Genomic DNA, 27,769 nt, shown 5'->3' on the forward strand with positions numbered 1-27,769 from the left:
CACAAAGGCACAAGCAGTCCTGTGTCAATTTCCAGAAGACAAAGAATACTGAGTAAGAGGGTGAGCTTTTCCCCACTTTTGAATGTAAGAAACATCTGGTATTGGCACATGAAGGACTATAAGTAATGAGGCCGACAGCATAAAGAACCTAAGATGAGAGTACCCTTGACACAAACAGCAGTAATTTCATGGAGGGCAGGCACCACCAGCTGTAGTAAGGTATACATTGCAAATATATCCACAAGATCACTGAAGAGGGAAAATTTGAGATGACAAGCAATGGTATGAGACTAGTCAGAACTCAAAAACTCAATAATTAGATGTACATTTAAGAGTCTGGAACGCGTTTAAATACTGCATTGCTTCTCTGGTGTGAAAAACTGAATGTGTAGGGATGAGGATTTAGCTCAGTGGTGTCACATTTGCCCCACAAGTGCAAAGTCCTGAGTTCAATCTCCAGAACTGGTTAAAACAACAACAACCACAACAAAAACCAGAATGTGGAAATAAGGACTGAGATGTATAATGGATGTTGGGAAATGGGAAGCAACTGTTCAAATGGGAAGGAGAACAAGGGAGGAGGGAGGGAAAAAGGAAGGAAGGAATAAGAAAAAAAGTGAAAATGGAAGGAAAAATGGAGACAAAGCTTTTGGACATGGGGAGGGGAGTGGGCTTGGGGGGGATAGAATAAAAATTTTAATGAGTGTGGTGAGTGAAGATAATGGCTGAGTGGCCACCAGTAGAAAAATTCATCCTTTCTAAGATCTGGAATCCAGACACTGGTAAATAAAAACTTGTCAGAGAAAGTACATCATCAGGATTTGGGAAGTAATTAATAAAAGAATAGAAGCTACAAAGAAGTTAGAAATATGATCCACAATGCAGAGAAAAGAAGGAAACAATTTTGTCTCTCTCCTGAGCTCTCATAGCTCATGAGGAGAAGAACCTGGCTCCCCAGAAGCAAGATACGCACCCAAGGCTGGGAGATCCAGGGAGAAATGGTAGTGAAGACCATGGCCTTGGTAAACTGTAAAAAGAGCATGGGGTTTTGTTCTGAGGCAACTTCTTCTACACATCGGGCAACAGCAAGAGAGGGATTCAAGAGCAGATGCCCACCATATCACATTATTTTTAAAACATCTTTTAGTACTGGGGATTGGACACAGAGATTTTACACTAAGTCACATCCCCAGCTCTTTATATTTATTTATTTATTTTTTTGATAGGATCTTGCTAAATTGCCCAGGCTGGGTTCCAACTTGCTACCCTCCTGCCTCAGCTTTTCAGAACTCTAGGATTACAAGAGTGCCACCACATCCAATTTAGAGATCAGTGTTTTAGCCTAAGATTCAGGGTTAGGCTCCAATAGACCAGACCAAGAATCAAAATGGAGTCAATCATACTAAAACTCCACATCATCAAAACTAAACTAAATTGTTATCTGGTCTTTCCAGAAATCACAATGAGAGTCAAATTTCCCAAACAAGCTAAAAGCCTAATAGTGAAGTTCCCTCTGCTTTAATGCTTATATCCTTTGAGACTTTCAAAAGGGAACATAAAGCTGGGTGTGGTGGCCCACGCCTGTAATCCCAGCACTTGGGAGGCTGAGGCAGGAGGATCACTGTGAGTTGAGACCAGCCTGGGCTACATAGTGAATTCCAGGTCAGTCTCAACTACATAGTGAGACCCTGTCTCAAAACAACAACAAACAAACAAACAAACAAAAACAAGAAAAAAACAAAAAGGAATACAAAGTAATCTGATGCTAACCATCCCATCCGTTACTTTTTTATTGTTCTTCTTGTCATCACCTTACGAGAGAAATAGTTTTAAAATAATCAACTCATTTTTAATTTTTTGTTTCTGCTGTTTCACTGTTGCTTTATATAAAGTCAACTTCTTAGCCAGCCAGGAGTGGTGACACACACCTGTAATCCCAGTGCTCTGAGAGGCTGAGGCAGGAGCATTTCAAATTCAAGCCCAGCATGGGCAATTTAGCAACTTTATGCAAGACTCTGTCTCAAAATAAAAATAAAATGGCAGAGGTGTAGCTCAGTATGAAGTCCCTGGGTTTGACATAGAAGATTAGGGCATGGCAAAGCTGGCTGGGAAAGTAAGCGTGACCTGTTAATTACAAAATCCCTTAATACATGTATAGAACAGTTTCCAAAGCCAAAGAATTTGAGCAGGTTTCCAATTGGATGGCCTAGACCTGGTATCAGCCCAAAGCGTGGGATCCCAGCACTGATGCTCAGGACCCGGATGTAGAAGTTCTCATGCGTTTCCTCCAGACTGGACAACATAAAAGGACACAGATGCCAAGAAGAGCTTGCTATCGTGGCTTTCCTCATGATAGACTGCCCTGCTTTCTCCAGGGTATGCTTATATCTTGCTTTTCCCTCTTTTACTTGGCCGAAGCTCACTCTGCAGAGCCAGTTTCTCCTTCACTCTTCACTTCTACTTTTTCAAATAAACTTTGCCCGTTTTTTTTCTTGTTTTGTTCAATTCTTTGTTCAAGATGAGAAGAACCTGGAATCCAATTCCAGAAGGGCACTTGAGCAACCCAGAAACTGGTAACGTTTGTTTGATGAGCCACTATCAGAAGGAGCTACCCAACAATATTTTGGTATAGCCAGCCAGGACAATTAAAAGCCAGGAGATTCCGAGTTCAAGTTCAATCCCTAGTCACACACACACACACACACACACACACACACACACACTCACACACCTCCTCTACTTAGCTCACTCACACACTTAATGTTTTATGAAATTAAGTGCTGCCCAATTCTAGAAACAGAGCCAACTAAGATCTTTAAATTACAAAATTTGTGATATACATTATAAATATGCCAAAATAAACCCCATTATTCTGTATAATATGCACTAATTGAAAAGATTTCACACTAAGAGCGGGAGGTGCAGTTCAGTGTTATTGGGTAGCTCCTTCTAAACGTAGCTCACCAAACAATTATTCATTAACAGGCCTTGCGTTGCTCCACTCTCCTTCTGGAGTTGGATTCCAGCTTCTTCTCATCTTGAACAAAGAACTGAATGAAACGAGGAAAAAGCAGGGGCAAAGTTTGTTTGAAAAAGTAGAAGTGAAGAGTGAAGGAGAAACTGGCTCTGCAGAGTGAGCTTCGGCCAAGTAAAAGAGGGAAAAGCAAGATATAAGCATACCCTGGAGAAAGCAGGGCAGTCTATCATGAGGAAAGCCACGATAGCAAGCTCTTCTTGGCATCTGTGTCCTTTTATGTTGTCCAGTCTGGAGGAAACGCATGAGAGCTTCTACATCCGGGTCCTGAGCATCAGTGCTGGGATCCCACGCTTTGGGCTGATACCAGGTCTAGGCCATCCAATTGGAAACCTGCTAGAATTCTTTGAAGAAGTCCATATGTAGAGCTTCGGGAGCTGTTCTGCTCACATTTTCAGGGTTCTTTTAATTAGCAGGTCACACTTACTTCCCCAGCCAGTTTTGCCATGCCCTAATCTCCTATGTCAGTAGTGTTACTGGATGGGAGTCCCAGAGGGCTTGCTGTCCTGAATTAAGAATTGGATAAAGCCGGGTGTGGTGGTGCACGCCTGTAATCCCAGCACTTGGGAGGCTGAGGCAGGAGGATCACTGTGAGTTCGAGACCAGCCTGGGCTACATAGTGAGTTCCAGGTCAGTCTCAACTACACAGTGAGACCCTGTCTCAGAAAACCAAAAACAAACAAACAAAACAAAGAATTTGATAAGACACACAGAAAAGGCAGCAAGGATATAGATTGACTGAGTGAGGGTAGAAAAAAGTACACTCTATAGGGAGAGAGTAGGCCAGTGAAAAAACTCACAGAAGCCCCAAGGATAAACAGAAAGATGCCTTCAGTGAGTTCAAGGCCAGTCTGGGCTATATAGTGAGTTCAAGGCCAGCCTGAGTTATTAGCAAAACCCTGTTTAAAAAAATACTTTGACTTCCTAAAAACCGCCAGATGCCCTCAAGCCACTGCTATGACTAGAGTGAAACTACACACCTTATTTTGACTTGTGATCCAAAAGAAACATTTTTAATCACAATTCCTCCAGAGTTCATTTTAATAAAGCAATATTTGAATTTATATTGTTGCAGTTGGGCTGGGTTTGGTGGTGAGTGCCTGCAGTCTCAGTACTCTGGGAGTCTGAGGCAGGAGAACCACAAGTCTGAGTCCTGACTGGACAATTTAGCAGACATTGTCTCAATATTTTAAAAAATGTACTAAGATGTACCCAAAAATAAATAAATAAGAAGTTGCCCTTGGTTAAAGACTGGTACATATAGCATTTGACCAGAATATGAAATATATAAATAAACCCATATGGTCAGTCGATTTCTGAAATGGATATTCAGCAGAGAAAAGCTAGTCTATTGAAGAAATTGTGCTGGAAATGTTGGATATCCATATGTAAAAAAAAAAAGGCAAATTTCAATCCACACTTTGGAGTGTAACAAAAATCAACCACAAATTTATCAGAGTCCTAAAGATAAAACCTATCACTACAAAACTAGGGAAAAAAAAAAAAGAAAGTATTGTAAGACTTAAGTCTCACTTTTACTCCTGGAGCGTGAACAGCCAAGAGGCTTCCACGATGCTGGGCTCAGAAGCTCAGCGAGGCTCCAGGAGCTTGTCGGACAGCGAGAGTCACCCAGGAGAGAATACACCAGGCAAGTTGGCAAATAGACCTTTATTAGTCTGGCCAGATGGCACTCCCCAAGCCAAGTAGCTCAGAGAGGCGGCTAGCTCAGAAACAGAGGCCATTTTATATAGGGCTAAGGGGGGATTTACACTTAAAACTTACAGGAAGAGGACAAAGGCAAAGAATCAGTTGATCTGAGCTAGTGGTCATCAAGCATATACTTGACCGTCACGTACTAATGATCAGCAGAGTGATTATCCATTATTCCATTTACAACTTAGATTATAATGTTCAGAACATTCAACTACAGGCAAGTAAGGAGTGGTGTGATTTGTGTTGGGTCTCTGTGTTCACTACAGTTTCCATTTAGTTTCCCAGCTACTTCAAAGCAGTTACCTAACAATTCACAATTAATCATTAGTTATCCTATAAGGGATGGGGGGGAGCGACAGTCTCTAGCTCGTTTGCTGGTCAACATGGAGTCGCTCTGGTTCAGTCAGGCTCTTACAGTATCTTATGTGACATTACATTAGGCAGTAATTTCTTAGACAACACCAAAACCATGACACATAAAAGAAAAACAAATGATTAATTACTCTACAGCCAAATTGAGGTTTTCCTTTTTCAAAAAAGCAGTTAATGGACTAGAAAGACAAGTCACAGATTGAGATAAACTTTTTTAAAAATTGAACTCAGGACCTCAAACTTGCTAGGCAGGCATGACACCACTGAATTAAATACTCGGCCTTTTTGGGGGTGGGTCTTCCTAACACTATGTAGCCCAGGCTGACCTGAAACGTGCAGCAATCCTCCTGCCTCAACCTCCTAAATTCTGGGATTAAAGGAGTGCACTGCCACACCAAGAGAGATAAACTATTTGGAAAGTACTTATCTAATAAAGAAACAGAATATGTAAGAGTTCTCAAATCTCAATACTACAATGGGAAAACAAAAAACAATGAAAATATAGCCAAATTTTTTGAATGGATACTTTACAAAAGAAGACATGAATGACAAATAAGCCCATAAAAAGATAATTTAACATCATTATTAAAAGAAGCGAAAATTAAAATCGTAATGAACTATATACCTATTAGAATTCTCAAATTAAAGTAGGAATGTTTGAAATTTAACTCACTGAACATATTACATGATGACAAGGTAGAGCAAATGAAACTCTGGTATATTTCTGGTGGGAATGTTACATAGCACAATTCCTTCAGAAATCATACAGTTTCTTAAATATGTGTCTACCATATGATACAGTTATTCTGTTCCTAGGTATTTACTCAATGAAAAAGAAATCAAGGCACATATCCACATCAAGACTTATACATAAATGTTCATAGTAGCTTTACTTGTCAATAGTGAAAAACTGAAAAGAAAGTGGGTGTGGTACAAGCCAGTAATCCTGGCACTTAGGCTCAGGCAGGAGGATTACCATGAGTTCGAAGCCAGCATGGGCTACACAGTGAGTTCAAGGTCAGCCTGAACTACATAGTGAGACCTGTCTCAAAACAAAACAACAACAACAACAAAAACATGGAGACAAGGATGAGAGAGTAGTTTAGTGGCTGAGTGCTTCCCTAGCATGCACATGGCCCTCAGTTCAGCCCCCAGCACTGCAAAACAGGACAAAACAGGACACAATGCTGGGAACACCTCAAATGCCCATCAAGTGAATGAATTAAAATATTGTGGAATTAGCATGCAATTGAATATTACTAAAAGTGTGCAAAAAGTTGATTAGTCCTAAACTTCCATAAACTTTTGCATCCTCCTTTAAGACTGAGGACACTAAGAGATTTACAGGGACAATGAACCACACCCAAAAGTTTCCATTGCCTTAAACCTACAGTCACATTAGATTCCAGCAGACTCATAAAACTGCCACTGCCCCAAGCAGAAACAATGATCTCAGGGAGACTGAGTTGACTCAATCAATAAGGAATTCTCCCAGAGCCATCTAGCAAAAAACGGAACTAAGATAATAATGAACCAGACTCTAACCCTCCCTAGCCAAAAATAAAAGTAGGTCTCATTCTTCTGCGACTAGTTGGATCTGAACCTCTTCATCAGAGTGTGCTCCCCCTGGCTGTTCGGGCAAAATACTTTCCCTATTTTCTCTTACTTTCCTTTGTTAAGCGACCAGCTTGACCTTTGATAGAACTGTAAATTCCTTATCACTTTCCCTAATTTTCCAGTTAAGGCATTTGTTCTGCAAATTCATGCCTCACTTTTAATTTCCACTGTCACTGAAACAAGGGCCTGCACAAGCCAATGACAAATAGGCTATTGGTACATACAATAACATGGGTGGATGTCAAAGTAATTTTTCACTGTGTGGTTTGTTTTCCAGTACAGGGAATCGAACTCAGGATCTTGTGTTTGCCAGGCAGGCACGGTGCCACTGAGCTACAACCTTGGCCCTTCACTGTGAAGAAAATGTCAAACAAAAATGAATAACTACTATATGATTCCATTTAAATGAAACTCTAGAATGTAGTATCTAATCAGTAGTATCAAGTAAACGTGAATGGTTGCTTGCCTTGGATAGAAGATGCAGAAAAGAATCCCAAAGGGGCATGAAGGAGCTGGGCATGATGGCACATGTCTGTAATCAGGAGACTGAGGCAGGAGGGTCATGCTGAGTTCAAAGCTAGCCTGGGACACATAGCAAGATATCTCTCTTTCTCTCTCCCTCCCCCCTCCCCTCCATATATTCACTATTACATTTGGTGCTCTGGTTTCAGTGCAAGGGATTCAGAAATAATAAATAAAATGAGATATATGGTGGAATAGCAGCTACCTCGTGGGTGAAAAGAATGTAAAAAAAAAAACTTCAATTAACTGAAAAGGTAGTTCAGAAAGGGGAAGCAATTTTTGAAATAAATGTGAATCATTCCCAGTTTCATGAGTTATTTCTAAATGCATCTTGCTCGTAACCCATCTTATTGCCAGAAGTTTCAGATTTTTAAAATGTAAAATTTTATAAACACAAATACCCACATCATATCTCAACAAGGAAAGAGATTGCAATCTTTGGGGACAGTCTTTATCAGGTATCATGGCATGTTTTGTAATGTAAATTTGGGCTCATAGAAGGCAAAATGTTCTTTAAAATGAGCAGAGCCAAGGGCTGCGGATGTAGCTCAGTGGTGCCATGCCTGCCTGGCAAGGGCAAGGTCATGAGTTCGATCTCCAGTATGGAAAAAAAAACGAGTAAAGCCAAGGCTTTAGTTCACAACAAATAAAAGGAATAATGGATTTCCCTTACAGATCTTTGTGTTTTGCCTCTAGTAAACATGGCTTTGAAAGAAATTTAATTTGTGTGAAGACCAGATGCACTTGATTTTATTCCCCCCACCTTCTGTTTCTATTTTTTGACACATGGTCTAACTATGTAGTTCAGGCTGACCTTGGCCTATCACAGTGATCTTCCTGCCTCAGCCTTATCAGTGTGGGATCACAGGTGTGTGCCACCATGCCCAGCTGCCTGTATTTGATTTTAAACTCTCTAGATTGCTGGACATGGTGGTATACACCTGCAATTCAGCCTAGACTAAACAGTGGCCTCAAAGCCAGCTGGAATTACATAGTGAGACACTGTCTCAAACAAACAAACAAACAAAAATAAATTATCTAGATCAACCAGAGCCCCCTACTCTTTATGTCCCCCTCCCCATGAGCCTCTTCCTACTGCAGTGACCATCAGGCACTGAACGTGTCTGCCTTGATGTAGTAACTGGAAGGCAGAGAAAAGGATAATGAAATTAGGAGTTCCTGTGATATATTATAGACAGCTAAACTAGTTAGAAAATATTCTAAGGCAGGTAGGTAGGGCTGGGGCCTCAGCACAGAAGACAGCTGTGGCCCGAGACTCATTTACTGGAGGACAGGATTCAAAAAGGAAGAACAACTACACCTATGTATTTCCCTTGGGATGAACAGTAGTGATTGATATTCCAAATAGGCATCAATCACCTTGAGGGGGACCAAAACCTCCCTAGCTCATTCCCACCAGGAAATCCTTCTTCCTTCCATGCATGCTTGCTATGAGACTAGCTTTCCCATTTGATCTTCATTTAATCAATATTACCTAAGCAGCCGGGTGTGGTGGCGCACGCCTGGCACACCTGTAATCCCAGCACTCAGGAGGCTGAGGCAGGAGGATCGCTGTGAGTTTGAGACCAGCCTGGGCTACATAGTGAGTTCCAGGTCAGTCTCAACTACATAGTGAGACCCTGTCTCAAAAAATCAAAAATAAAAAATTACCTAAGCAACTATAATTATAATCTTATTGGTTGATCATAGGTTTGTCTGACCTCATAATTTCCCATTGGATCAATATTACCTAAGAGACTACTTTTATTCTTTATTTTATTTTATTTTTTATTTTTTTGGTAACAGGGATCGAACTTGATACCGTTCGCTTACGAGGCAGGCAGCAGAACCACTGAGCTAAATCCCTGGGCCTAGTATACTTTTAATCTTATAAATTGACTGTAGTTTTGTCCCACTTTAAGTCTGCCTTATCTCATATGGCTTTGCTCAATAAAACACCTCTGAGGGCTGGGGATTTAGTTTAGTGGTTCTGCTGCCTGCCTCACAGGCACAAAGGTCCGAGTTCAATCCCCAGTACCAAACAGACAAACAAACAAAAAACACCTCTGAGAAGCGGGGTTGGTAGTCAACCCATATTCTGGTTCTGCTTCTGTCTCTCTTAGACTAAACCTGTCTTTCTCTCAATAAATTCTTCCTACTTTTAATCTCCATTTTTCCTAGAATTCATTCTTTGATTTTAGAGAATGCAAACTGCATTTCAGATACCTAGCAGGTTGGGAGTTTCCCTTGTATTATTTAGACTTTTTTTATGTTTAGATCATTTTATTACAGTACAAACTTTCTGGAAATGAGCTAACTAGAAAGACACAGTAAATATTTACAGAAACGTCGACAACACCAGCAAGGAACACACAAAACAATGTAGGTCTTGAGGTTTCCAGGCCGGAATCCTGGACTTCCCGGAAGGTAAAGCGGCAGCAGCCGACCCACGCTGCCCCGCCAGACAGAGCGATGTGACTCCTCCAGCCTGCCCACCACGTGCGGACCCTGCAGACTTAGCCTGCGTGGTTTTCTTTATCCTCTGATGAATTTCAAAGGATACGAGCAATTTGTCATTGCTTCAACAGAAGTTCAGCACAGGAGCGGCCAGGTGGAGAGGACTCGTACTACAACCGTCAAGTCCTATGAGATGGACACTAGCTGAGGTCAGTCAGTGAAGTCGGGAGCGGGGCTGAGGGGCGCTTTGGATCAAAGTGCCCAGTTTTAGCTGTTCTATGCTGAAGGGGCCAGTAACTCGCCAGGTCCAGGAGAGAGGAACACATTTACAGATCAAAGAAACACACACACACACACACACACACACACACACACACACACACACAAATAACGACAAAATGGGAAGAAATGGCGGTCCTGGAGACGAGCCAGTGCTGGTGCCTCGGCCCCATTTCCTTCCTTCCGAGGTCCTGGTTTTTGGATGAGGTCCTGCTTTAAAAATACCTTCCCCGGGGCCGGATGTAACTCAGTGGTGACGCTGCCTGCTGTGCAAGCGCAAGGGCCCGAGTTTGATCCCCGGTACCAAAATAAAAATACCTTCCCAGTTGCAACTCAGAGGAAGGGGACTAAAGCCTTAAGAAAACTATAAAACTAGTCTTGGGCTCAGTAAGACCATTCCGTACAAGTCACTGTAGGGACTTTATAGACTTCTTTGCATGCATGGACTTTGCCTGAGGAGCCACAGACGAGTCCAGGGCCATCTGGACATCATCACTCTCTGCCTTGGATTTCTTGCTTGTGGCTCCTCTAGAAAAGACTTTCTCAAAGGTAGAATCCGAATCGTCAGAGGTGGACGGTTTCCTTTTGCATCGATACTTGGTTTTGGCGGGATCAGGCTTTTGAGGGGCCTCAGAATTCCGGGAGGGATCTTTTTTGGTCCCTTTTGGCACTGCCCTCTTCTTGGTTCCGGCAGTGGAGGCAGAAGACTGACCTTTTGCTGCGGTCTTCTTCATGGCAGCGTTTCTCTCCGGAGGCGGCTTTGTAGCCTCAGTACAGGCGGCGAGGTTGGCAGGTGGCTCCCGGTCCTCCGCAGCCTCAGCCTGCAGCCCACTTACTGACATGGTGCTTTTCTGTGGCTTTGGTTCTTGTTTTTTAGTAAGTTTTGGGGGAGTTCTGGGCTTAGGAGGACTAGCATCTGTCCTGCCACGAGAAATAGAGCCACAGAGAGCTGCAGCAAAAACCAAATTCACAACGGATTTGGATTCAGATGAAGATGTCTCCGATTTTTTTTAAATGTAACGACTGTAGTAATCAGTTTATTACACAGATTATTCATTCTTGAATGTACAAGCTCCAGAGGAGCAATTGGGTCTTTAAATATACACAAGTATTTCCATCCAATTATTTTCACCCTCATATCCAAATAGACCTAAGCAGTTAAAAACATAAGAAAAATAAGAGCTATTAGCTATGTATCAACTGAGAAACCACATATAAACCAAAGAATATGGAGAGAAAGGGGCTGAAAGGACAAAGGTTGAAGGGGCACAGATGTAAAAGAGTTGGGAACAAAACCCATCACACTTTATGTACTAATAGCTCCAATCCATTTAAATGTTGATCAGTTAAACTTAGACCTTAAAATACAGGATGTGGGTAGAGTTTAATCTATTTGTTCATAACTTTCACCTAAGTTGTAGATCCTTCAGAATAGAATGAATATAGAAACAGATAGCTTCATGTTCTTCACCTTGTTTTTCATAACTGTTGTGAATTTAAATGGATTCCACTTAAAAATATCTCCTATAGGCCAGTGGAGCTTTTCCCCATCCAAGCACACACATGTACCCACCACCCCTCATACCATGCTGTTATTCTAATTTAAGTCAATAAGGAAAGCTTTTTAGTCTCACACCTAGGTTACGCCTGAAGAACTGGCTTGCCACACACATACTTCTCTGCTAGGAGGAGGTGTTACAGTATTTCTAGTTTGTTGCTTCCAAGTAGGTACAACATGCAGCACTGCTGTATCAGGTAAACATGTGCACAGGGGGAGATGAGGCATGTGCTCATAGAAAGCAGTCAAATGGAAATCAAAAGGACTTTCTCTTTCAGAGTTCCCCTATCTTTATTTGTAGAGGTTATCCAATAATTTCTTTAATTACATTGCACACTTCTGAGTCCATTCCCGAGCTATTCTGTTGTACTTTTCTCTATCTGTTTTGTAGATCTGAGCAATCTCAGGCTCTAAAGGATCATCTGGATTGGTATCACACAACAGAGAACAGAGGGGACAAGAGTACTTTTGAAATAGTGCTGGAGACCACTGTGACTATAGAATATCAAGACAAATGCTGCCATTAGTATTAATATTTGGATGATAAATTCTTGTTGTGAATGCAACCTTAGGTGGTTTGAAGGGGTAATCTGTTGGGAAATGAAATGTCAAGAAAAATACTCCACCCTGATAGGGACTGTCATTTGGCCCCATTATTGTAGCTTGCCAATGGAACATATAATCTCCAACAGGACCTGCTGAACACTGTGCTGGCGGGTCCTGGGCCAGGTCATTCAATTCCTTGTGGATTCTCTTCAGAGCCATGGTGGGAGTGATGTCTCCGATTTTGATGAAAAACCTGAAGAGGATGGCATTATTTAGATTATTTGGAGGATCTATATCACATGCCCTATACCATTAGGGCTTATGATATATGGACCTCCAAATAATATAAGAGAAATATTATAGCTCTCAACCTGCTAGATGTCGAAAACACAAAATTCATGTTCTCTAAAATCTAAGAAAATTCTAAGAACAATGGAGGTCAAGAGTATGACAAACAGTAGAGGAATGAGACCACTCAAGCAAGCTAGTAGAAAGCAACAAGGTACAGATTTTGCTCACCTGGGTGCAAAAAGACTGAAGGCAAGAGGCCATCAGTCCCAAACAAAAAAAGGCAGAGGTTTTTACAGGGAATTGGGAGAGGGGCCTGGCATGTCTGTCATATGTACAGGTCAGGGAAAACATGTGTGATTGGGAGGTCCGCCCCTTCGACCCAGTGTGCCAGAGGAGACTGGCAGCAGCTCATGACCTGCTGGTAGGCCTGCCCATTCAAGCCAGTGCCAGCCATGCAGGTACAACACAATAGTATTTGTGCCTGCCTGAAAACAAGAGAAAGAGGGCCTCTCTGAACCTCCTGGATGAAAGTTGAAGCCCACTGAAAAAGTGAAGAAAATCTGTGATAAAGGCACACCACAACATCATAGTTGGTAAGTTGGAGGGATCAGCACCTCACATCAGAACCTGGTCTAACTTCAGGGGAAAGTCAGCTGGAATCTGCATACAACCTTGCAGAGTTCAACTCAGCTGGAGGGCAAAGATCTCAACTTGGGCCTCAAGGTCAGAAATCAGCCTGAACCTCAGGGGGCAGCTGTTGGCTTGCTGAGACTAATTGACTTATATCTGCATACTGCTGCCCACACTGTCTATTGTGTCAACAGGGGTATACCCTGAAGGATGCCCTCTATTTTTATTTGTATTTTTTATTTTCAAAGTAATATTTTTCACTTATCTTTAATCATTTAAAAATGTTTTCTTTTTCTTTTTTCAAATTTTTTTTCCTTTTTAAATCTTCTTTTTCTTCTCTCTCTCCCACCTTGATCTCTATTAATTTCCCCTTTTGTTCCTGCTCCTATCCTAATTTGAATTTCTTTTCTTTCTTTTCCTTTTATTTCCTTTTCCCTTCTCTCAGTTACCATTAGTTTTAAAAGAAAGTGATTATAGTCTCTAGCCTCCTTACTGCTGTTAGTTTTTTCTGTTCTTGTGTATATTTTGTTCTGTTTTCTCTGCTTCTCTTCAACAGCTCCCTAGAGTATGTGTGATCTTCCTGTGCCCTCTGACCTCACTTCTAACCTTTCTCTATCCTACCTATATATCCCTCCTCCCCAACCCCTTCTAAATCTCCATCCTGAAAGGTAAAGTTGCTATATTGAAGAATTTATTCACTATAAAGATATTTTGGGCTGGTCCTTGATTTTGATTTAATTCACACAGTTAAAGGTAATAGATTAATAACTACCACAAATTGTCATTTTCTAAGCTGTGCTGGATATATTATGTTGCTGATTGTACACTTGGGCTAAGGGGTTATGATTGATCTAATCAGTTGTCCTCTCTGGTATAATGAAAATGACAGTGTCTCAAATTCATTAGAATTAAACTGAGGACAGTACTAATGGCAAAAATAGAAATGAGGAGACATTCAAGCAAGTCACAAACACAGACTTCCACCTCATCAAAGGTAAATACTGGGGCAAATGAGGTAGAAAAGTCTGACAGTCAACCATCTGGGCACCCTAAACCGATAGCAAAGGAAGTAAAAAAACATAAATGAGGCTCTAGAAAAATTCAAAATGGAAATAATTTCCCAGATAACAACAGAGATGGTGAGAAGAATGAAAGACATGATTAGAGACTCTAGAACAGAAACAGATAAAAAAATAGATGAGCTCAGGACTATGATAGGAACTATGAATGCCCAGCATAGGAAAGAAATGGAAACCTACAATGCCCAACATAGGAAACAAATGGAATACATGAAAGAGATCCAAACAGATATCCAGGAGATTAAAAACTCTATAGAGCCAGGTGTGGTGGCGCACACCTGTAATCACAGCACTTGAGAGGATGAGACAGGGAGATTGCTGTGAGTTCGAGACCAGCCTGGGCTACACAGTGAGTTCCAAGGCCATCTGAACTACATAGTGAGACCTTCTTTCAAGAAAAAAACAAACAAGCAAATGAGACTCTATGGAAAGCATTTGCAGCAGAATTAACGAGTATGAAGATAGAATATCATACATAGAAGATAGGATTGCAGTCACTGACCATGAAAAGAGAAATCTCTTAAAAACAATAAGGAATCATGAGAAATCAATCCAACCACTCTTATATGATGAAAAAAGAAGAATAATATAAGACTGATTGGAATCCATGAAGTAGCAGGAGAAAGTACAAATGACATTAAAAAAAAACTGTTCACATAATTGATGGCAAAAACTTCCCAAAGAGAGGGGAAGAATTTGACACACAAATAAGTGACACATATAGGACTCCACTAGCCTTGATCAAAAAATAAAATCTACAACTAGACATATGATAATCAAGATACCAGAAACCCAACTGACGAACAAAATACTATAAGCAGTTAGAGAAAAAAAACAAATTACATTCAAAGGAAAGCCCATCTGAATCACAGCACACTTTTCAACACAAACCTTCAAGTCAAGGAGAGCCTGGAGTGAAGTATTTCAAGTCCTAAAAGAAAACAACCTCCAACCTAAACTGATATATCCTGCAAAACCATCTTTCAAAATTGATGAGAAATAAAATACTTCCATGACAAAGAACACCTGAGAAATTTCATGAACACCCAAACTGGCACTCCAAACACTTCTAAACAATATCCAGGAAAAATAAAATGAAGACCACAACTCCATAAGGTCCAACAGAACAAATATACCAAGCAAGACAAGAAATTAAAGAAAAAATAAAAGAACCAACAAGAGTAAAATAACACGACAATGAAAAGTCAGTACATAACCGTTAAAATCATCACTGTTAATGGCCTCAATTCACCAATCAAAGGAAACAGGCTGGCAAAATGGATTAAGAAGCAAAATCCAACACTAGGCTGTATATAAGAAATCCACCTAATCCACAAAGAAATACATAGACTGAGAGTAAAATGATAGAAAAGAGTTCTCCATGCCAGAAGAGCCTGGAAAAGAATAGGGGTAGCAACTGTATTTGCAGACAGAATAGATTTCAAACCAAAACTAATTGAGACAAAGAAGGCCACTACATCCTTGAAAAGGGAAAAATACAAGAGGAAGAAATGACAATCATAAATATATATGCACCAAAGACTAATGCCCCTAACTATACAAAACAAATATTAATGGATATGAAAAACAAAATAAGCACTAATGCAATTGTAGTGGGGGACATCAATACTCTACTGAAACAAATAGATGATCTAGACAAAAAAATCAACAACAAAACAACAGAACTAAACCAAATCTTTGAGCAAACAGACTTAGTTGATGTGTACAGTGTTCCACCCCACAAAATCAGAATATACATTCTTTTCGGCTGCACATGGGTAATTCTCCAAAATAGGCCACATGCTAGCTCATAGAATATGCTTAAGTAAATGCAAAGGACTTGAAGTTATCCCCTGTACAATATCAGACCATAGTGAAATTAAACTGGAGATCAAAAGACTAAGAAACCACAAGAACTTCACAAATACATGGAAATTACATAAAACCCTGCTGAACAACCATTGGGTCACAGAGGATATTAAAGAAGTAATTAGACAGTTTCTACAATTAAATGATAATGCCAATACAACATATAGGAATCTATGGGACAAAATGAAAGTAGTTTTATGAGGGAAATTCATAGCAGTAAATGCCCATACTAGGAAAACAGAGCGAACTTAAATAAACAACCTAATGCTTAACCTTAAGGTTCTATAAAAAGAAGAGCAAGAAAAACAGAAAGCTCATAGAACAGAGGAAATTATAAAGATCAGAACAGAAATTAATCCAATGGATACTAAGAAAATAATACAAAAATCAATGAATCAAAGATTTTTTTTGAAAGAATAAATAAATCAATAAACCCTTAGCCAAACTTATCAAAAAAAAAAAGGAAAAGAAAAGGCTCAAATTCATGCAATTAGGAATGAGAAAGGTGAAGTCACAACAGATCCAGCAGAAATCCAGAGGATCATCAATACCTACTTTGAAAACCTGTACTCTATAAAATAGAAAATATAGAAGAAATGGACATATTCCTAGATACATATGAACTTCCAAAGTTGAGTGAAGAAGATATAAAAAGTCAAAACACCCCAATTACATTCAGTGAAATGGAAAATGTAATTAAAACATTATCAACAAAGAAAAGCCCAGGTCCTGATGGCTTCACTGCTGAATTCTACAAGACATTTAGAGAAGAACTATTGCCACTACTCTATAAACACTTTAATGAAATTGAAAGGGAAGCAATACTTCCAAATTCATTCCTGAAAGCAAGTATCACTTTGATTTCCAAACCAGAGAAAGGCCCAACCAAAAAAGAGAACCACAGGCCAATCTCCCTAATGAACATACATGCAAAAATCCTCAATAAGAAACTGGCAAACAGAATTCAGAAGATCATCAAGAAGGTCATACACCCTGACCAAGTTGGATTTATCCCAGGGATGCAAGGATGGTTCAACAAATGTAAATCTGTAAATGTAATACACTATATTAACAGAGTCAAGGACAAAAACCATATGATCATCTCAATAGATGCAGAAAAAGCACTCAACAAAATTCAACACCCATTCATGATAAAAACCTTCAGAAAATTGGAATAGATGGTCTTTATCTCAACCTGATAAAGGCTATTTATGAAAAACCAACAGCCAATATCATTCTAAATGGTCATAAACTGAAAACCATCACACTAAAAGCAGGAACAAGACAAGGATGTCCACTAACACCACTCCTGTTCCATATAGTTCTAGAAACATTAGCCACAGCAATTACACAAAAGAAAGAAATAAAAGGAATAAAGACAGGAAAGGAAGAAGTTAAACTGTCACTATTTGCTGATGATATGATACTCTACATAGGAGACCCAAAAAACTATGCCAAAAGACTTCTAGACTTAATTGACAGATTCAGTAGACTAGCTGGATACAAAGTCAACACTCAAAACTCAATAGCCTTCTTTTACACAAATAACAGACTCACTGAGAGAGAAATTAGGGAAACATTTCCTTTCACAGTAGCATTGAAAAATATGAAATATCTATGAATCAATCTAACAAAGATGACAAAAGACCTCTACACTGAAAGTGATGACACTCTGAAAAAAGAGATAGAAGAGGACATAAGAAGATGGATAGACATCCCTTGCTCCTGGGTAGGAAAATTCAACATAGTGAAAATGGCCATATTCCAAAACTTCTAAACAGATTCAATGCAATCCTGATTGAAATCCCAACAGTATATTTCACAGAACTTGAGAAAATATTCCAAAAATTCATTTGGAACCAGAAAAGACCTAGAATAGCAAAATACATTCTAGGCAACAGAGACATGGCAGGAGGTATCACAATTACCAACTTGAAACTATACTACAAAGACACTGTAATAAAAATAGCATGGTCCTGGCCAATAAACAGACCCGAGGATCAATGGAATAGATTAGAAGATGCAGAAACAACACTAGACATACTCAGCTACCTCATCCTTGACAAAGGAGCTAACCATGCTCACTGGAGGAAAGATAGCCTCTTTAATAAATTGTGTTGGGAAAACTGGCCTTCAGCTTGCCAAAGATTAAAACTAGATCCCAATCTTTTACCATGCACTAAAGAAAAATCCCAGTAGATTAAAAATCTAAATATCAAAACAGAAACAGTAAAATTAACGGAAAGCTAATTAGGAAGAGTTCTCAAAGACATTGGCATAAGAGAAGATTTTATGAACAAATCCTCAGCAGCACAAGTACTTGCACAAAGAATCAACAAATGGGATCTCATTGTATTTCTCTACTGTGAAAAATTAAAACTACAAGTAAGGTTCAAATGATATAATTGAGAGTGTAAAATAGTAAGAAAATGGCTAAAGAGAAAGAGGGAAGGGGAGGGAAAAGGAAATAAGGGAAAGGAAAAAAATGTGAAGAAAGGAAAAAATGGAAACAAAATCTTTGTAAATAGGGAATGGTGAAGGAGCTGAAGGAAGGGCAGGGGTATGGGGAAAAAAAAAGAACAAAGATATATCATGTAAAGGTACAGGATCCCAATGATAAATGTAACTGTATTTTTGGCTTTAAATGTACCAAAAAGTGTAATGTGGGGGGCGTGTGTGATTGAGACCCATGCAGTGGTCATGGCAGGGAAAATGTTATGCTGTACATTGTAGTCTTATCTTTTCCTTGTGACATCCTGTCCTGTGTTCTAGCTGCTCAGACACTACAGACTGTATTGGGAGGAGACACTACCACCTGCATCTACTGCATGTTTTGCTGAGGGCTGTGGTTTTAACTGTAGGTTTAAATCAAACAGCATATTCATTAACAATTTCATGACCAGATCAAGCCTGACAAAGAGTAGGCAGAATTTATTGAGAGAAACATGGCTTCTGCCTAAGAGGGACAGAAGAAGATCTATATAGTGGGTTGGTTACCTTTCAGCCCTACTTCTCAAGGGTGTTTTATTGAGCAAAGCCAAGAGGTGAGGTAGGTTCATAGTGGGACAAAACTATAATCAACTAATAAGATTAAAAGTATAGGTCTCTATGAGCTGGGCATAGTGGTGCATGCCTGTAACCCCAACACTGAGGAGGCTGAGGCAGGAGGATCTCCAAGAGGTTGAGGCCAGCCTGGGCTACATAGTGAGTTCAGGGCCAGCCTGAACTACAAAGGGAGAACCTGCCTCAAGAATCCAAAAAGAAAAAAGTATATGACTCTTAGATAATGTTGACCTAATGGGAGATCACAAAATGAGATAAAACCATGTTCAACCACTAAGATTACAACAAGTATAGTCGCTTAGGTAATATTGATTAAATGGATATCAAATGAGGAAATAAGTCACAGTAGGTTTACATGAAACGAATGGGAATTTTCTGGGAAGGAATAGGCTGGGGGAGATCTTGGTCCCCACTATGGTGACTGATGCCTCTTTAGAACTCCAATCACTGCTTTTCATCCCTAGGAGAATAACGTGGGTGTAGTAATTCCTCTGGTTTTTGAAGTCTAGCCTTCAGAGAATGTGCCTCCAGCCACAGTTGTCCTTTGTATTGACTTCTTTGAGGGGCCAGCCATGCCTGACTGCCTATAATATTTCTAATTAACTTATCTGCCTACTACACCTACACTACAAAATCTGCAAAGCTTCAGAAGAGACTAATAGGTACTGCGAGGGTAGGAAAGAAAAAATAAAGCTAGGCAGGCCCTTTGAAGGCCTGGGAAATGTCCACATTGGACACCTCCCACATACACAAGGCTCTTAGGTATGCAAAGTAGCTGAGTGCTGGATTTCCTCAGTCCTTTGTCCATAAGGATCAGCTACTAGATTTCTGCACTTGAGAACAGTTTTGTTTTTGTTTTTTGGGGTTTTTTTTCCTCATTGAGTTTACTGATACATTTTAGGTATACAGTAGTTACATTCTTCATTGGGCTCTTGTACCTTTACATGACAGGTTTTGGTTCTCATTTTTCCCCTTGTCCCTGCCCTCCCTTCACCGCCTCCTCTCTTCCTATTTACAAAAACTTTATTTCCATTTTTAATATTTTTTTCTTTTCCCTTATTACCTTTTCCCTACCCTTCCCACTTTCCCTACACTTTTCGCCCTTTTCTTCCTATTTCACATTGTCAATTATACCCTTAGGATCTTATATACAATTATAGCTTTTCACATCAGAGAAACTTTTCAGTATTTACACATGTGTGACTTATTTATTTAACTTAAGAGTATTTGCTCTGATTCCTGTGTCCATTTCTTTCAGAAAACCATGGTGGCTCAGGCAGATGAAGCCTCTTACTTATGAGGTGGGCTAATAGGCACCAAAGGGCACTTACCCAAAGATGGTGTCTTAAACAGACTAACAGTAAGTGATCTCCACAGCCTACCCTTCTCCAGTGGAGAACCAAAAAGAAAAAGAAGGGCAATTTAAGAAGCACTTATTATATTAGCAAATGTGTTTGTAAAGATGTTACTACATGCTGTAAGCATTCTTTACTACTTTACTAGACATTTTTTATATATTTATGTACACATCTTATATGAATACATTTTACAGGTAGCTCTGAGTGTAGATGGTTTGTGTTGTCATCTATAACGGCTTTGATTTTTGTTTTTGATGCTCAAAAAATTTCAAGCATGACATGTAGTCAATTATTCTGTAAATGATTGATCTATAGCCAATTTCAATGTTAAGATCACTTGGCACAATAACTCTTACTCAGAATTAACAGTACTTCCCACCGTATTCTATTTAATAATAATGACTCTGTGGTAGGTACTGTTTTCACCTACATTACATAGATAGTGAAGTGCAGCAAGGAGAACCTAAGTCACTTGCTCCAGGCCAAAGCAGGAGACAATTGAGCTGGATTTGAACCTGGGCAGTCTGACTCCACAGTCTTTGCTTAAGAGCAGGATACTAATTGCTCCATCTTAGGATTTTTCAGTTACCATTCCCTCAATTCAAGTGCAATTCAGATAATTCCCACCATGAGGGATTTGCCCAAAATCACTCAATTAATAAATTATGGCCTTAGAACTAAGTTATCAGACTCCCTTCCTCAAATAATTGTTTTCCTTGTCTCTCAGTTGGTTTTTCATAACTACCTCTTAATCATCAAAGAACAATAAACAAATCCATTAAATATTGCCTAGCAATGACAAAATACCCCAGAACTAATACTTTGCTAACTTAGGTTTAAAATCAATGCAATTTAGAGCATTGGCTGAACTTTGATTCCTGCTATAAAATACAAAATGATACATATTTTTCATGTTGTTGTAACTTTGAAGTGGCTTTGCTAAACCACCTTCATTAAAAGGAGACTGACAGTAATAATATTTTTTACTTAAAATAAATATTTAACACTTAGAAATGTAAACAGAGCAATGACTCGTGATTTCTCAATATGTTCTTTCTCACTAAAGGATATTTAACTAGAGTTTTTTTTTTTTTGTCCATTTAACTAGTTTTTGTAGTCAGGATAAACATAGTGCAAACTTAAAATTTCCAACAGTAAGGACACACAACAGAAAGATAAATCATGCAACTTATTTGGAAAAGAAAAAAAAAAGCATAGCAGCATTAAATTTCTAATACCAAAGGTATTTTCTTCACCAGGTATAGTGCCACACACTTATACTCCCAACACTCTGTGAAGACTAAAAATTCAAGCTCAGTCTGAGCAATTTAGTAAATTAATCAGACCCTGTCTCAGAACAAAAAAATAAAATAAAAGACTAGTGATGCAGCTCAGTGAGAAGGCCCTGGGTTCAATTCCAAGTATAAAACGTATATGTGATTTTTTTCTCATTAACTCAGAAAATATGGCATTTACAAAAGTCATGTAGGTTTTCTGTGGATTTTAACAGAATAAAAACTTTTGTCTTTCAGTTGATGTGCTCTTTTTTCTGAATTCCAAAGTTCACAAACAAGTTGATATTTAGCTTTAAGCAAAGGAAAAAAGGATAGATGTGCTATTTATTAAAAGCTGCCAGTTAAGATGTTCTTTCTTTGTTGTACATTTCACAACCAGATTACATAACCTTTACAGGGTATGTCATCAGCAGCAGCCACTTAATTAAATAACATATGGTAACTACACAAGGATACTTGGCGTCTTAATTCCTGTGATTTGAAATGGGCTTTGTTACCTCCTGTTTTTCCTCTTAGTGCGTAGAAGGGGAAGAGAAGGGAGAGGGAAGCAGGGATGATAGGAATGTTCTTACAGGTTGGCTCAGAGAGTCATGAATGTGCTCCCGGTTCTTCTCCCCAACCTGACACCCACGCTCATATTACACATGGAGCCCCGTGCAGATGAAAGAAGCCTCATATTGCATTGAAAATAACACAAGAATTGTTTCTTGGCTTTCTTTGCCTGTGTTTATATGTCCAAAGCCATATGTAATTTCCACGTCTTCAATCACTACCCTTCCTCACCCTGACATGCAAACTCTCTTGATACCTTTTCCTTGAGAACAAATGGATGCTATTAGCTTGTTTCTCTTATTGTTCCCCTTTAAACTGGTGAAAAACGCATAACCTTTGTCAAGCAGCATTACCTTTGTCAAGAAACTGTTTTCTGAGAGCCTGCTGGGGGCCCACACCTTTACCAAATGCCAGGTAGACAAAACACAGGAAGTGCATTCCATTTGGCACTGGGGAGGGATTCTCCCCTCTGACAAGCTACCTTACCTTGAAATTTTGCCCATCCCTCTAAGATACAACAGGCCAGAATTCTGTCTCTTTTTAAAGAGTACAACTTGTGGAATTGGAAGGTCAAAGACCTGCACTTAAGTTCTGGCTTAAGGTAGGTCACTCTTGCTCATGATTTTGTTGCTCCTATTTTGATTCCTGTTAGATACACTTCAGATGATGATTTTTTTTCCTGACCTCATTTTCAAATTTTGGGTTGGATATTGATGATGCAATGAGATCAAGAGGAAATATTAAGCTTGATGAAAGCATGCACTTGAGATCTTAGAAAAGAATTACCATTCCTAAAGCAGTATGATTTTGTTTAGTTATAGAAGTAATTTCTCTTATTAGCCCCAAATTATCTTTTACTCTTAAATTTTGCATGATGTTTCTATTTCAAGCAAAAATAAAATCTTCTTTCTTTTCCTACCTAAACCTCCAGAGTTGTGTCTGTGTCTCTTTTGTGTATGTCACCCATATACACTTCAAATAAAGGTTGCTAATGCATACCTTTTTTTCAGCAAAGACTGATCAGAAGTGTACTAGAGCAGAAGAGTAATATGCCAAGACTAGGTGCAAAGCTGCACACCTATAATCCCAGCTACCCAGGAGGCTGAGGCAAGAGGATCACTAGTTTGAGATCAACTGGATAATTCAGACCCAAAAAATAAGTGAATAAAAAGGGCTGGGGTTTGATCTCCAGTGCCCCCAACAAAAAGTAGTGTGCCATGGACAGGGTACTTGGTGTCCATGAGAAGACTGTTGTCCAGTTTTAAAAGTTGTAGTTGTGCTAGTACACGAAGAACTCTGCACAAGGGCAAAAGCACTGATTCAGAAGCAGGGGCAGGAAATACACCTCACATGAAGGAGAGGAAAGGGATAAAGGAATTAAGCAATCAGGAGTCCTGTTACTTCCCAGATTCAATGCAAATATAAAACTAGAAAACAGCATAACAGGTTTTCCTTCAGTCTAGGCCAGACTGAAGTATTGCCAGGGTGAGATTATAAAGCCACATTTGACCTCACCAGAGAAATACTAGCATCAATCCTGTATCAGTTAAGGTTCACTAGAGGAATAGATTTAATAGAAAATATATACATATATATGATATACAAAGGATTTACAATGGCCACCTGCAGAGCCAGGTGTGGAAGAGTGCAAAAGGGTCATCTTTGTGATGCCGAGTCTGACGTGAGTCCACACCAGGAAACTGAAAGATCTGTACTGGAAACCTGGAGACAGACTTCCAAGTGTGATGGTGAAGACTGGAGCTCCTCCAAAGAAACAGAAGTGAAACTTCCTTCTTTAGCTATTCAATGCATCTAAGCCACAAGCCTATTGGTTTGATCTACCTACATACAGGTTAGGTTTTCCATTTTCAGTAAGTTACTTATCCAGAAACACCCAGAACTATGCTCAACCAACCAGCTAGGTGTTGCTTATTTAAGTTGACACCACAGTTAATTATCCCAAAGCAACTCTGGTTTATACTGGAAGCACCCACACAATGACACAGAAATGGTCATTGTACTTAGGTCCTGTGGTAGGCAGAATAATGCTCCCCCAAATGTCCATATTCTAGGCTCTGGAAACTGTGAATATGTACCCTTACATGGCAATAGGAAATGAAGGCTGCAAATCAAATTAAGGTTGATAATAAAATAGTTTTATTTATTTATTTATTTACTTTTGGTACTGGGGATTGAACTCAGGTCCTTGCACTTGTGAGGCAGACAGCAGCACCACTGAGCTAAATCCCTTGCCCTCACATAATTTTATAATAGAAAAATTATCCTGGATTACCTGGTGGGTCCCATGTAATTACAAGCATCCTTAAATGTGGAAAAGGATAATCAGGGAAAACTGACAAGAAAGACTAGAGGGACCACTGCTGCTTTTGAAGATAACCTGGACCAAAGAATGCGAGTGGCCTCTGCAGCCAGCAAAGGCAAGAACATGAATTTTCACCTAGAGCTTCTAGAAAAGAGTACAGTCTTCCAACACCACAATTGTAGCACCCTGAGATCCACTGTAGACTTCTAAACTCAGAACTATATTGGCAATGAGAAATGAATCAAGCCCTACATAACTTCTTGGTGATATTTATAATTTTATTTTAATGTATTAGATTTTTATAAATTGCTTGTTGTACAAATAAAACCTTTTCAAAAACAAAAAAAGAAAAGAAATTAAGGGGGCCAGGGATTTAGCTCAGTGGTGCTGCCACCTGCCTTGCACACAAGGTCCTGAGTTCAATCCCCAGTATTGAAAAAAAAAAAAAAAAGAAGAAGAAGAAATCCCTTTCACCTCCTTATTGAATTTCATAAGAAAATATTAAGGTAAAGGTGTAGGGAAAGTGAGAAGTGTAGGGGAAAGGTAATAAAGGAAAAGAAAAATATATGAGAAAATGAAAAAATGGAAATAAAGTGTTTGTAAATGGGGAGGGGAGGAGGGGGTGAAGGGAGGGCAGGGACAAGGGGAAAAATGAGAACCAAGACCTGTCATGTAAAGGTACAAGATCCAATAATGAATGTAACTGTACTGTATGCCTAAAATGTACCAAGAAACTCAATTATAAAAAAAAAGAAAATATTAAGGGTTGGGCATGTTGGTGCACACTTGTAATCCCAGCACTTGGGAGGAGGCAGGAGGATTAATGTGAGTTTGAGTCCAGCCTGAACTACATATTGAGATCCTGTCTCTAAAAGAATCACCCCCCCAAAAAAAAAGGAAAGAAAAGAAAAATATTGAAATGCCAAGTTTTTTCCTTATAATTATTATTCCTTATAATTTCCCTGAGATCAATGAAAATTCATGAAGCTTCATATGGTACAATAAAAAGCACAAAAATTTTAAAAATTCTTTACATGGGGCTGAATCTTGCTAAGATTCTAACTTATCCAGGCTGGGGTCAAATTGGCAATCTTCCTGTTACCGCTTTGGGAGTCTTGACAAACTAAACAAAGAATTGACCAGGACACCCAAGAGTTGCAGTTGAATCAATGATTTGAAACAGAAAGGCAAAAATTTTGGCATGGTCATCTATTACTCTTTTGATAGTGAGACTTGGTTTTCCTATCTGTAAAACTGAGTACCACTTGTGATGTCTACTTTTCAAGGCTTTGAAGACAAAACCACATATGTATATGCATATGAAAATACCCCAGATATATTCTTTTTTTAAAAAAAACTATCCCATTTTCCCCCACGTACAAAAGGTTTCTTTCCTTTTCCTTATTTTTGTTGTCCTTTACTTCCTTTCTCTCTCCCTCCTCCATTGTTCCCCTTCCCATTTGAACAGTCTTATTTCCCAATATTTCTTATATATTTTAGTCCTTATTCACACTTTTGGTTTGTCACACTAGAGAATTAAATGCACTATTTAAACATTTGTGTATGATTTACTTCACTTAAGAGTATGGTCTCAAGGACCATCTATTTAGCTGTAAATGGCTGAAGTCCATCCTTTTTTATGGAAGAGTAGTATTCCACTGTATAAAAAACACATCTTCTTTATCAACTCGTCAACTGGTGGGCATTTGGGCTATTTCCAGCATTTAGCCATTACAAACTGTGCTGCTATAAACGTGGGTATGCACATATTGCTGTGGTATGGTGCTTTTAGGTCTTATAGGAAGATAACAAGAAGGAAACAGCTGGGTAAATGGAACGTCGTTTTAGTTTTTGAAAAATCTCCACACTAATTTCCACAGTGGCTGCACCAGTCTACACTCTCACCAACAGTGGAGAAGGGTTCCTTTTTCCCCAGAGCCTCATCAGCATTGGTTATTGGTTGATTTCTTGATAGCAGTCATTCTTCCTGGAGTTAGATGGAATCTCAGCATTGTTTTAATTTCCATTTCACAAATGGCCAATGATGTTGAACATTTTTTCATATATTTCCTGGCTGTTTCTAATTCTTCATCTGAGAAATGTTATTTCATTTCAGATGCCCAGTTTTGGATTGGATCTTTAAATTTGGGGGGTTTTGAGTTTTTTAGTTTATGTGTTCTAAATAATAGTCCTTTATCTGATAAATAGCAGGTAAAAAATATTTCCCACACTGTGGGTCGACTCTTTACTCTTATCGGTGGTTTCTCTTGCTATTCAAAAGCTTTTAAATAAGATGAGGTCCCAGTTGTTAATTCTTTGTAGTATTTCCCATGAGGTCTAGATTTTGTTCATGGAGCCTTTGCCTAATCCTATGTCCTCAAGTGTACTACCTATTCTCTCTTCCAGCAGATTTAGTGTTTCCATTTTAATATTTATATCTTTGATCCATTTGGATTTTAGGTCAGTGCATGGTGAAAAATGTGGGTCTACTTTCAACCTGCAACATGTGGAAAGCCAGTTTTCCCAGCACCATTTATTAAAGAGGCTATCTTCCAGTAAAGGTGTTTGTCTCCTTTGTCAAAGATGTGGTGGTCATCTGGAGTTTTTTCAACATCTTCTAGTCTGTTCCATTAATCCTCAGATCTGTTGTTTTGACAGTACCATGTTGTTTTTATCACAGTAGCTTTGTAATATTACTTAAAGTCAGAGACTGTGATACCCCTTGCCTTGCCTTTGTTGCTCAGAATTGCCTTTGCTATTCTTAGGTCTCTTCTGGTTCTAAATGAATTTTGAGATTGCTTTTTCTAATTCTGTGAGATATGCTGTTGGAATTTTGATTGGGATTGCATTAAATCTTTACAAGAGTTTTGGATGTATGACCATTTACACTACATTAATTCTTCCTATCCAAGAACAACAGATATCTTTCCAGTTTCTGATACCCTCTTCAATCTCTTTTTTCAGAGTACTATAGTTTTCAATGTAAAGGTCTTTTACTTCCTTCATTAGATTGATTCCTAGTTATTTCATTTTGGGGGGATGCTATTGTGAAAGGGATTGTTTCTCTAATTTCTCTCTCCATGAGTTGATTATTCATGTATAGGAAGGCTATTGATTTTTGAGTGTTGCTGTTGTATCCACCATCATCACTGAATTTGGTTATCAAATCTAGAAGTATTTTGGTGGAGTTTTTGGGGTTTTATATATATAT

At 39.1% G+C, this 27,769-nt stretch overlaps 1 protein-coding gene and 1 pseudogene across 1 annotated transcript in view; both read right to left on the reverse strand.

The window, feature by feature from the left end:
- CUNHXorf21 (chromosome unknown CXorf21 homolog) overlaps positions 1-27,769 on the reverse strand; it is a 100,378-nt gene that overhangs the window by 50,993 nt on the left and 21,616 nt on the right. The gene's annotated exons all lie outside the window — the stretch shown is intronic.
- Positions 11,782-12,338, reverse strand: LOC104851340 (annotated as a pseudogene).

The sequence above is a fragment of the Fukomys damarensis genome, unplaced genomic scaffold (assembly GCF_012274545.1).
Source record: "Fukomys damarensis isolate Sample0158 unplaced genomic scaffold, DMR_v1.0_HiC HiC_scaffold_39, whole genome shotgun sequence".
Lineage (NCBI taxonomy): Eukaryota > Metazoa > Chordata > Mammalia > Rodentia > Bathyergidae > Fukomys > Fukomys damarensis.